This window comes from Ambystoma mexicanum, chromosome 1q, assembly GCF_040938575.1.
Source record: "Ambystoma mexicanum isolate Mex_15411 chromosome 1q, UKY_AmexF1_1, whole genome shotgun sequence".
NCBI classification, from domain to species: Eukaryota; Metazoa; Chordata; class Amphibia; order Caudata; family Ambystomatidae; genus Ambystoma; species Ambystoma mexicanum.
In genome coordinates, this window is record NC_090922.1 from 1,302,712,928 (window position 1) to 1,302,725,173 (window position 12,246).

Here is a 12,246-nt window from a genome sequence, read left to right on the forward strand (position 1 = left end):
GGGGCTGGGTCTGAGAGATGGGGGTTTGTTGGTGCGTGTGTGTTGTGTGTATGTTTTTGTTTAGGAGTGGCGGGTGGGGGGGACTGGGTCTGGGTTGGGGGCCTGGGCAGTGAAACCCCCCAAACATAAAAAAGGGGGAAACAACATTAATAAGGTCTCGGGAGAAAAGGACCTTTACAATGACTGTCTTCCGATCAAAAGATAATTGGTCAAAGTAAATCGGTCTTTTTCTATAGAGACTTAAAAAAAAAAAAAAAGGTCAATTCACATAGATTGCACTAGTATCATTCTCCATGAGTTGCAAAACCTACAACAGTACGTAGTCAGGAAAATGTGAATACCACCGCAGTAAAACATATTTCCTTTTGCTCAGATCACATTACCAGCCTTTGGATCAGTCTGTAAATGTGAGATCGCTATTAGTTTGGGACTTTCTAAATTCCTACTTTTCAGATAACTAACTATGCATGAAGCTAATATCTTGAATCTCAAATGCTATTTCTTTTAAACTTAGTCCAATTTGGAGTAGTTATAACGAGTGGGTTTTATTGTGAAATTTAGTTGAGTGTAACGTCTCTATGTGCAACAGAGACCGATTTTGATGGAGAAACTAATTTGTGGCTTTGAATTTATGTTTTTTCTTTTATATCGATTTAAACCTTTGATTATGGCGCAAAATTTTCTCTCATCCTGACCGGACATGTGGAACTATATGGTATGGATTTCTTTTCTAATTTTTCCAAATTGCTATATATTGATTGACTGTATAATTTTACACAGCCTTGAAAACGACCGTTGGTCGAAACACAGGTCGGCTGTTCTTCTTTGACAAATTAAAAATATTTCTCTTTGAGAATCATTACACTGATGGACTCCTTGGATTGACGTTGCTTTATTACAGAAAAATATAGATGTTGGACTCATTTTGATTCAAAATTTTGATCAAGTGTATGGTGTGAGCGCGAGATATCTTCCCGAACCAGGATTTTCTTTTGTATCAGTCCTATTTCAAATGGCCAAGAACTTCAGACAAAGGGCTTTCAATATCCATTCCATCGCCTACCACACATTCCACTACAGGGGCTCAGAATGCACAATGAAGAAATTCTTCCACTACACGCCTGCCAGACGGGTTGATAAACAACGCAGCCTTAGTAACAGTCCCACTCCGTAAAAATGGAATTGTAGTGGAGGATTATCTTGGCAACCAACCTTTTCAGCACAAATGCACACCCTCCACAGACTGGGCGGTATGTTTGGTATAACATATATAATACTAGCCATCATGATCCTGAATACCACCTGAGTGCAAAGTGTCACAAGTACATTGAACTAAGTGGGCTTGTCTCACCCACATGTGCCACACCTGCTAATGTTGCACTTCTAAATGCTCTTAAGACCAGACTCAAATTTGTCAGTCTTCTTTACTCTTCACAACAAACACTGAGAGTCAACCTTTTCCTTCTCCCCCGCATATGCAAAGACCAAACTGTGGCCAGAAGTACCACAGAGCAGACAGGACTGCAACCCACTCTCTGCCTTGCCAGGCTCACTCATCCCACCAGATACACTAGCTTCTCCACTGCAACAAACACCAGACTTTCTGCCATCAATTGTTCTGCAACATTACCCTTGTGCGTCCCGTAACCAAAACCTTACTGGATCAGCCTAACCTTTGTACCACATAGGCCTGATTCTCCAAGATCTATCTTCAAATCAATAATCTGCCAAAAGACAGAAGCAAGAAACCCACCACCGCAGACCGAAACCCTACAGAATTGGCCTAGACAATCAACCTCAAACAGGACTTCTCAAGAACCTGCCTTTCATGCCTTGCTGACTGTGATGCTGGAAATGTTTTGGAGGGACATGGCCTCCCCGTCCTTGTCCTTTTTCATTGTGTTCTATGTTTTCTGCCCAGGAGTCCATGTGGGACTCCTGGCAGTGCAGCTCTTCCCGTTTTTGGTTTGGTGTATAGACCCATGCAACACCCATATGCGCCCATGGGTGGGGGTACAACCCTGTGCCCCTAGTGAATGTTTTAGGGCACCTGTGGTTAGCCCACAAAGAAGGGTATGGGCTGGTGGTCGTTCCATGCTGAATTTGACAGTTGTTCAGAGTATCCTCCATTTTGGGATACCCAGGCCCTGCCATTAGAATCAGTTGATTCCTGATAGGAAACCAGATGGCCCCTGTGGCATCTTGCTTTCTATTGCGTGTTACATTGTTTTCCCCAAAGTGCTGGGAAGCCCTGACTCTGCTCCTTCCCCCTGACTGACTGTTGGGTGGAAGTTCCATATTTGGTGTTGTTGTGAACTCCAGTCCAGACTGGCTGGAGCCTTCCCAGTGACTGTATGTTGTGGGTACACCCTCTGGGTGGGACCTGGGTGAATGGAGTGTGTGACCAATATGCACTTCTTGTTGTGGCTGTCTGGTTTCTGGTATGAGAGAGAAAGACAGACAGCCCTGCCCGAAACTGGCCTGAATGCAGTGTGTATTGTTGAATGGCTGGGTACTTGTCCCAATCCACATTCCTTGTTGCGAGTGTCAGAGGGAGGAGGATGGCCTGAATGCACTGTGTCCCCGATTGCCCTTCTGTATGATTGGCTGCTGAGTGTGACCCAGCAGTTTGGATGAGAGACAGAAGTTGAAGTTGTGTTGCCCCAGAAGAGGGGACCGCTTGACGCCATGCCGCCGATGACCGGAGCCACCTGCTCCTTTGCCTAAGAACATTTGAATCGAAGGACTTCCTTGTCCGCACCGACAACCGTTTTATCCTGCCGGTGAGAGTCCAGGCCGCCGACGCGCCGAGGAGAATCCGCCAGTGGGTTTCCCGCCACCTGAAGGCCACAAAGATTTCGACGACTCGACGCCCTGGCTGGGCCACCGTTCTTCTGAAACTCTTTGGGGTCCAGAACTATCAAGCGCCGGGGTGCCCCGCACACCTCATCCTCGCAGGACGTCGCCGACGAGCACCGCATGGATCGACGCCGTGGTCTCGGCACCCTCGAACTTCTCATCGACGCCAAGTTCAGTTTTCTTCGACGCCTCTCGACGATCCGTGACTCCTGCTTGAAAGGGGGTCACTCAAGAAGGATCCATCGACGCTTCTTCGAAGAACTCTGCTCCACCAGGTACATTGGGGGGGAGGTAAAAACATTATAGGAGGAAATAAGACCATTGAGCAATATATGGACTGGGCGTGTGCTATATCTTTATTTTACAGGTTGCCCAGGTGGGGGGGATCTCCACACAGAACTGTGTTTAAGTAACTGACTCAGTATTCTGCCTATTGTTTCAACCATCTTGCTTTCCCTCCTCTCTCTATTGCTGGTTTCCTTGTTATTGATCTGTGTGACATTTTAACAGTACAGTTGATGCACTTTAATGAGATCTGATAATATTGGTGGTACCACTATAGAATTGTATATATTTACCATTGTTGATTTCTGAGTACAAAGTGCCTTATTGTGATAGTGTACATATCTTTGAATATTAATTATATAAAGACTGTGTTTTAACTAATACAGTGTGTGGACATGCCTTTGTGGGGGCCTGGGGACTACACTGTACTTAAGAACCAGCCTGCCTCACCTCCTGATAAGCTAGGCCTTGATTGCTCGTCCATTGCTACCGTAATAGAGAATCTTGGCCGGGGTCCTCTGTGCCTCTCCTCTACCATATAGAGAGCAGAAGTACAGACCCCCCCTCCAGTCTTTACACTGGTGGCAGCGGTGGGATGCTTATGGTTTTAAGAATCAGTGTATAACCGTGCCACTTACAAAATATCTGCACTTTATTAAATTAAGGTTTGGTTGTGTACAAAATAACTGCATTACAAGCAATGGAGCCTATTGCAAATGGTAAATTGACTAGGATGAGCTTAGAGGCCCTCCAGAGTGCTTGTGCAGCCAGGGAGTTAGACTTTGTGGATAAGTCTAGGGCTGAGCTGATAGCTGCCCTGGTGGACTACCAGACTGATGGGGAAACTCTGGATGAGGGAGGGAATGCAACCAATGAGGTCTCTGCCCCTGAGGTTTCTGCTGCATCTGTTTCTGGGAATGCCACCATTCCTGCGGCCTCTGTTCCGACCCCCAGCAATTACTTGGAGCTTGAGTTATTAAGGATGCCTTTGAATATCGCAGGTTGGAAATAGATGCTGAGCTTAAGAAGGAGGTGTTGACTCAACAAGTGGAGCTCAAGAATAGGGATCTTGAACTCAAGAACAAGGACACTGAATGTCAGAGAATCCAGCTCGAGAAAGCTAGAGTGGAGACTTCAGCTAAACCCAGTGAGAGTGTCAGGTCCCCAGCCACCAGGTTTATGGAAGATTTGGTTGGTGTGTTTGCAGAGGGTTCCGACATCCTCCAATGGATTGAAGCGTTTGAAATGTCTTGGTCAATTCATGATGTTGACAAAAGAGATTGGGCTAAGTGTCTGTTAAGCAGAGTGCCCCAAACTGGATATGACTGTATTCTGAAGCAGAGTGTGGAAGACAGGGGTCAGTATGAGTGTCTGCTTTGATTGGCAAGTTTGGCAAGACATCTACCCAATACCTTAAAAGGTTCAGGGATTTTAGGAAAAGAGAGAATGTGTCTTGGGTTGACTGGGCGAGTGCTGCGCACATGAACATGATGGGGTGGATTGATGGATACAAAGTGAAACGTTTGTTGAATTGTCCCACCTGTTTTTTGAAGCCTGTTCACCAGAGCTGCGTCAGTATGTTGCTGACCAGAACATTTTGGATCCCTTTAAGCTGGCTAGGTTGGCTGACAAGTGGGTCTCCCACCGGGTGTCCCCTAAGGACTCCAGTGGGAAGGACAAGGACAAAGAGAAGGGGGCTTCTCAGAAAACTGAGGAGTCCCAAAAGCAGTCACAGTCGGGTAAACCTAAACCCTCCTCTGCTAAGACCCACAAATCTAGTGGGGATAAGTCATTTGTGGGTGGGAATAAGAGTAGTGCTCCACCTGCTGCAAAGCAGGCTCCCAGTGGTTCCAGTACTGTACCCCGCACTTGTTGGGATTGTGGGGCTCTGGATCACAAGAGGGGTTACTCCAAGTGTAAAGGTAAGGCACTTAGAGTACAGGCTGTCAGCCTGACCTACCCTTACCCCATGTCTGAGGTGGAGGCCACTGTCCTCCCCTCCTCTACAGGGATCACCTTTGTTGCTCCTGTAGGGATTTCCTTATTGTCCCTTGGGGCCTGGGACCAGTACGCAGAAGTACTGGCAACGATCCCACAGAACACCCGTAGGTTTTTGAGAAGTGTCCTCTTGAATGGCCAGCCTTCTACTGGCTTGAGAGACACTGGGGCAAGCATGACAGTGGTGGACAGGACCCTGCTCAAGCCAGAGGACTATGTAGGTGTTCCTCTGAGAACCACCAGGTTAGCTGGTGGGCCTCCCAAATTATCGCCTGTAGCCTTAGTCGCACTCCTAATTGGAGACAAGACGGCAAAGCTTCCTGTCCTGGTTCAGGACAATGTCCCTGCTAACATTCTGTTAGGTAATGATCTAGTAGAGTTGGGGTTGATCTCGGATGGTCTTCCCCTGACTGCTGCTGCAGTCACTAGGTCACAGGAAACACAGGGTCACTAGGTCACAGGAAACACAGGGTCTGGCTGCGAGTCCGGTACCCGAGCCAAAGGCGAGGCCTAAGGCAAGACGAAGGAAGAACAAGAAGGCAACCTCTGTGCCAGGGGCCCCGTCTCTTCCTGCTGTTCCTACAGCACCCATTGGGATCCATGCTCCGGACGGGCTGGGTCCAGTGGTAAACCCAGTCTCAACTCCTATGGGAGAAGAGCCAGCAGACTCTTGTGGGAGAGGTTCTCAACCCGGAGGATCATCCCGACCTTCAATGCTTGTTAGCTGAAGGAGGACCCTCCCGGGCGGACTTCTGTAATGGATAGAGTGCCACTCTCTCGAGGGTCTGAGGAAACAGGCCCTGTCCCAGGCACAAGGAGAAGTGCCTAGGGCCTTCCGGATATATTGGGAGGGTGAGCGCCTCGTTAGTGAGCCCACTAAGCCTGAACCTGGTGCCCTCAAGAGGTTGGTGGTACCCCAGGTTTACAGGCCCTTCCTACTGCAGTTGGCGCATGAGGTGCCCTTGGCTGGACATCTTGGTACCAAGAAGACCAAGCAGAGGCGCTCTGCCCATTTCTACTGGCCTCGGAGGGCGTAGAAGTGGAGTCCCACTGCAGGACCTGCCCAACTTGTCAGTTGTCTGGCAAGACTGGAGGCAGTGTCATTGCCCCACTGCAGCCATTGCCAATCGTTGGCACACCATTTGAGAGGGTGGACATCGACATTGTCGGTCCCCTGGACCCTCCCACTTCAGGTGGACATCGTTTCATCCTGGTCTTGGTATATCATTCCACCAGGTACCCTGAGGATATACCCCTTTGGACTGTAACTGCCAAGGTGGTTGCCAGGGCTCTCCTGGGCATTTTCACCCGTGTTGGATTCCCTAAGGAGGTTGTCTCTGAGAGAGGATCCAACTTCAGGTCTAGTTACATGAAAACCATGTGGAAAGAGTGCAGGGTAACCTATAGGTTCTCCACCTCTTACCATCCCCAGACCAATGGTCTGGTTGAGAGATTTAATACATCTCCCAAGGGCATGATAGGGGCTTTGGAAGAGCCCCTAAGGAGGAAATGGGATCTCCTCCTGCCATGCCTGCTGTTTGCTTACAGAGAGGTACCTCAAGAGGGTGTTGGTTTCAGCCCCTTTGAGTTACTCTTTGGACATCCCGCGAGGGGGCCCCTCGCCTTGATCAGAGAAGGCTTGGAAGCCACCCCTCCAGGTCCCGCCAAGCAAATGGGGGACTATGTGTTAGGCCTCAGACGGAGGATGACACAGATGATGAGTCAGGCAACAGCGAATCTCAAGGCCAGAAAGGAATTGAACAAGTACTGGCATGACCTTAAAGCCTCGCAAGTGGATTTGACTCCGGGACAGGAGGTCCTCGTGATGGAGCCCACCAAGCCTCGGGCATTGGCAGATAAATGGACTGGACCCTTCAGGATAATCTCCAAGATGGGCGAGGTCAATTATCTGGTTGACATGGGAATCCCAGGGGTAGCCCCTCAGGTATTCCATGTTAATAGGCTCAAGCCTTTTGTTAGGAAAGATTTCGTAATTGTAGGTAATTTTCCTTCCATGTGGCAACCCCTAAACTTTTTGCTGTTGTTTTTCACCTTGTTCTTGACTTTGCCAGAGAAGTGCAGCCTTCTGCCGCACTCCTCTGGGCTTTCGCTCCTTTCTTACGGGGAAACTGACATGCCCTTAAGACAGTCAGTACCGGGGAACGCTGTTTCCCGTAGTTTCTTTTATCATGTTGCGGCTTTCGTGCAACATGACACAAGAGGGCACTGTAAGCTAAGTTACAGCTCTCTTGGGTCTCTAGCCCTCTACAGGCCCTAGATACTCGTTTAGGATTGTATCTGATCGGTGAAAGTGATTCAGGGACGGGAATGGTGGCAGCGATCGTTTGTGTTTTGAGCTCCTTTTGGCGTTCTAAGCGCGTTTCTCGCGCTTAACCCAAAATGGTGGCCTGGCTCCCAAAATGGCCAGACCACGAGGCTCCTTTGTCCTGTCCGCTGACCGTCTTGCTCCCTTCACCTTCCCCAGGTCAAGCCGACCCGGGGCCTTCCTTATTTGGGCATGTACTTTCCCGCGAAACACGGATGCTTTCGCGGGCTTCTACATGTCTTGTGTGTGCCTCCAGGATGTGGGCTGGGATGTCTGGTCCCAATACACATCCTGGGTGCCAGAGAGTCTAGGGTGGTGTGAATGCCTGGGACCACCGTGGTCCGTGATTGGTCCACGAATGGTGTGAGTGTTGATGAGCAGATCTCCCATTGGGTCCCCTCCGTTTTGGCGCGAAGGGAACCGTGGATAAGAGGGGTCTGGAAACACCACTACCATGTCGATCTCCTGAGTTCTCACGAACAAAGGAATACAGGAGCCAAGTATCCTGCAACCAAGAGGCTGGACCGAGGAATCGCTGGTGACCCGCTGAAGGACTTCTCCTCTGCACTGCTGTCGCCTTGTGAAACCCTTTTCACCTTTGATCGAACCAGAAGGCCTGTACTGGTACTTCGACCCTTGGAATAGCGGGAACAGCTATTCTCGGCATCTTCACCATCTCCTGCCAGTAAGCCTTCGGAAGCGTCTCTGGGCCATCCAGCTGACTGACCAGCTTACACGGGAGTCTTGCTCTGTAACCGCCGCCTGGTTGTGTAGTATTTCGAGTCCTTGTCACTCTCACATGCTTCGTACACTTGGCGTTCACAGGACTGAAGTGAGTAGTGTACATTTGGCTCAGATACACACGGCCGCTCCGTTGCCCTGCTGTGGTAACAAACTGTGCGGGTTTCTTCGATTGGGACGTCTTTTTACTCAACACAACGACGAGGTGTTCCCTGCTCTTCTGAACCTGCCAGCTGCTGAAACTGACGCGGAGAAGCCTGGGTCTGCTTGCATCGGGGACCGGTGAGTAGCATAGCTAGGATCTGGTCGCCCTCCTGCAGGAGCCCATTGCTTTTCCCCCGCTGTGTCAAACAGCACCCTTTTCCGTACTCGCGCTCTGCTTCTGCCCACTGTGGAGGCTGCGCTTGAGTCGCAGAACTTGTTCTTCTTCTTTTGTGCACTAAACTGAACTGACTGATTTCCCTCGAAGAGCTTCTCCTTTTGCCCGTTGGCACCAGCGCGTGCAGGTACTTTTGAGCACAAGGCTCCACTTTTCGCAGGGCTCGGACTTCCATCTAGTTAGGTGCCTCTGAAGGCGAACTGGGTCTAAGCATTATTGCGCAATGCCCGTTTTCCTCCCTTTTAGGTGGACTACACATTTCGTGCATATAACGCTTGAGACTTGTTGTATTTGTATATATATATTGTGTTGATATGGTATGTGTTGGTTTACTATCGTTATATTGTGATTTTCTCGCTACGGTCATTGTTTTAAAGGCCTTGAAATAAATGTGTATATATTTTTAATATAACAACTGTTTGGAGTAGTTTGTAAGTGTTCTTGCTTTGTGTGCTCATTGCGGGCTTTCAGTCACCCTCACCCCTCTTGAGACCTAGTCTTGACCGCCGCGATCGCTACCTTGATTGGTCTGGCTCGTCCAAAGGTTACCCTGTTCCAAGTAATTAGGTTGGCCTTCTGAACTTCTGCGCCACCAGGACAGAGTTCAGAAATCCGTCATAACAAATTGGTGTACAGCGGTGGGATACGACTGAAGGTATCCAGTGTTGCGCACGAACTAAGGCATTTCAGGTTATTCCAACCAGGACACGTAGTGAATTGTTGTAGTATAACTTTAAAAAGGCCATAGTCCTATCTAACAGTATGGAAACAAATACCTTGTTAACTTTAAATGCTTCCAAATCAGAAACATTGAAAAAGATGTGTGCGGAGAGAGGTGTTTCCTCTCAAGGCACGAAATTGGAAATGATCCAAAGAATCGTGGCGTGGCAAGAAGCGCAGCTTGACGCTATAACTTCTGAAGACAGTGCGGAAGGAGGTGGGGCTGCTCTCACTGGTAGAACCGACGGTTCTGCCGCTGCACTGATCCATCGCGACCACGAGGACAGGGAGGACGAGATGTCTAATGTTTCCTCTGCCAGTGCTGATGGGGAGGCTATGCTTGAATTCAAGAAGCAAGAGCTGCGGTTTAGGCAGCAGGAGCTTGAATTCAGCATAGCCAAACTAGAAATCGAAAAGGCAGAAAAACAAAAAGACAGGGATCACCAGTTGGAACTGGCCAAGCTTCAGGTTGCAAATGGGTCCAAGGGTCCTGGACATGGGTCTGGGGCCTCCTCTCATCCACGGTTTCCGAAAGATCTGCTCAGTGTGTATGAGGAAAGGAATGACATTATGGACTGGCTGAATGCGTTTGAGTATGCATGCGAAGTTTAACAAGTTGACAATGCTGATAAGATTGCCTGGTTACTCAGCAGACTGCCCCATTCTGGCTGTAGTGCCATTATGGAAATGTCGAAGGCTGAGCGAGCTGATTTCGCAATGTTAAAGCAAACTCATTTTAAAGTTTGGGAAGACTCCGGCCCAATATTTGAAACGTTTCAGAGAGTATAAGAAAAAGGAAGGTGGTACTTGGGTATCTTATGTCACCGAGTCCTTGAAAAACTTAACTGGCTGGGTCGAAGGTTATAAGGTTTCTACCTTCGAAGGCATGATAAATCTTGTCATGCTGGAACACATTTTTGCATCTTCTTCCCCGGAGCTTAAGCAGCATTTGGCCGATTCGAAGGAGATAGATCCTAAGAAGCTGGCCATTGCAGCCGACTTATGGGTGTCACATCGAGTGTCCCATAAGGACAAAACTCATCCTGGTAAGCAGGAGGAAGGGAAAAAGTCCAAAGATAAGGAGGGTGGAGAATCTGATAAATCTTCTTCTCATAAGGGCCACAAAAAGAAAAATAAGGGTAAGACACAAGAGAACTCACAGGGTAGTGGAGGTCAGCCTCCGAAACAGAACTCTGGTTACAATAAGCCTCCCTATGTAAACAGACCCAAGGGATCTTGTTTTGCTTGTGGAGCAACTGACCAAGTGAAGGGGGATCCCCGGTGTAAGGTTAGACCTTTGGGGGTCCACTCCGCTAATCTGGCCTTCTCCTCCTACGAGGAAGAAGAGATTACAGGAGCATCCTTCTCCTCAGACTCATTTCCCAGCGGGATAGAGGCTGAGGTAGTTTTAGTGTCCCTGGGTTCCTGGGAGCCTAAAGTCGCAGAGGCTTATGCTAGGATTCCGGATAATACCAAGCACTACTTTAAAGACAGTGTGCTGATCAATGGAGAAGATACTCCAGCTCTTAGGGATAGTGGGTGCAGTCGCACTGTAGTGGATTCTACCTTGGTAGACTCAGAGGAAGTTGCCAGAGCTACTCTGATGCCCACTAAGTTGGCTGACAGCCCACTCCGTATGTTCCCAGTAATACCTGTAAATCTTACTTTAAATGGTACAGCAGTCAGGATTCCAGTGAGCATTCAGAGAAACGTCCCGGGAAAGGTCTTGTTAGGTAATGATCTCAGAGCTTTAGGGCTCGTAGGAGACACTGCCGAAAGACCCTACACACAGTCTCAAGCACGGGCAGCATTGGCCAAGACCAATACTCTGCCCCAGCCGAAGGGGAAACCCAAGGCGAAAGGAGTCGACAAGTCAAGACGAGGGAAAGAGAATATTCCCCCGAGCTCGCCTACCACTGCGGTGGAGGAAGTTGGTCAATCGCCCGGGCCTGACGAGGAGGTGGCGATGCCTGAAGTATTTGACCCCAACGATCATCCTGAACTAAAAGACTTGTTAGTTGAAGGAGGTCCTGATAGGGACAAATTCAGTAAAGGCCAAAGTGAGTGCCCATCTCTGGAAGGCCTAAGGAGACAGGCCTGCTCCCAGCTTGAGGGTGAACCTCCTGGGACGCATAGGATTTATTGGGAAGGTGGACTCCTGTATAGTGAGCCCACAGAGTCTACAGAAGGAGACCATAGGAGGTTGGTGGTTCCCCTTGCTGTTAGGCCCTTCCTCCTGCAGTTGGCGCATGAAGTTCCCCTTGCTGGTCACCTTGGTATGAAGAGGACCAAGCAAAGGTTATCCATGCACTTCTACTGGCCCAAGATGGGGGTGCAAGTAGAAAGTCACTGCAGGAGTTGTGCCTCCTGCCAGTTGTCTGGTAAGGTTGGCGCGACAATCCAAGCTCCGTTGGTACCGCTCCCAGTTGTGGGGGTACCATTTGAAAGGGTAGGGATCGACATTGTTGGTCCCCTTGACCCGCAAACATCCTCGGGCAATAGGTTTATCCTGGTGCTGGTCGACCATGCAACCAGATATCCTGAGGCCATCCCATTGAAAACTGTAACTGCCAAGTCAGTTGCAAAAGCTTTACTTGGCATATTTACTAGGGTTGGCTTCCCTAGAGAAGTTGTGTCGGATCGTGGCAGCAACTTTATGTCGAAGTATATGCAGGCTATGTGGAAAGAATGTGGGGTCACCTACAAGTTCTCTTCTGCATACCACCCCCAGACCAATGGTCTGGTGGAACGTTTCAACAGAACGAAAGAGCATGATTGGGGCTCTGGAGGAACCTCAGAGAAGAAAATGGGATCTTCTTTTACCATGCTTACTGTTTGCCTACCGAGAGGTGCCACAGGAGGGTGTTGGCTTCAGCCCCTTCGAACTTCTGTTCGGTCATCCCGTACGGGGACCCTTAGCCATCGTCAAAGAGGGATG

General features: G+C 49.1%; 1 protein-coding gene across 1 annotated transcript in view; it reads right to left on the minus strand.

The window, feature by feature from the left end:
* Nucleotides 1-12,246, minus strand: part of MRPL37 (mitochondrial ribosomal protein L37) — a 156,539-nt gene that overhangs the window by 80,085 nt on the left and 64,208 nt on the right. The gene's annotated exons all lie outside the window — the stretch shown is intronic.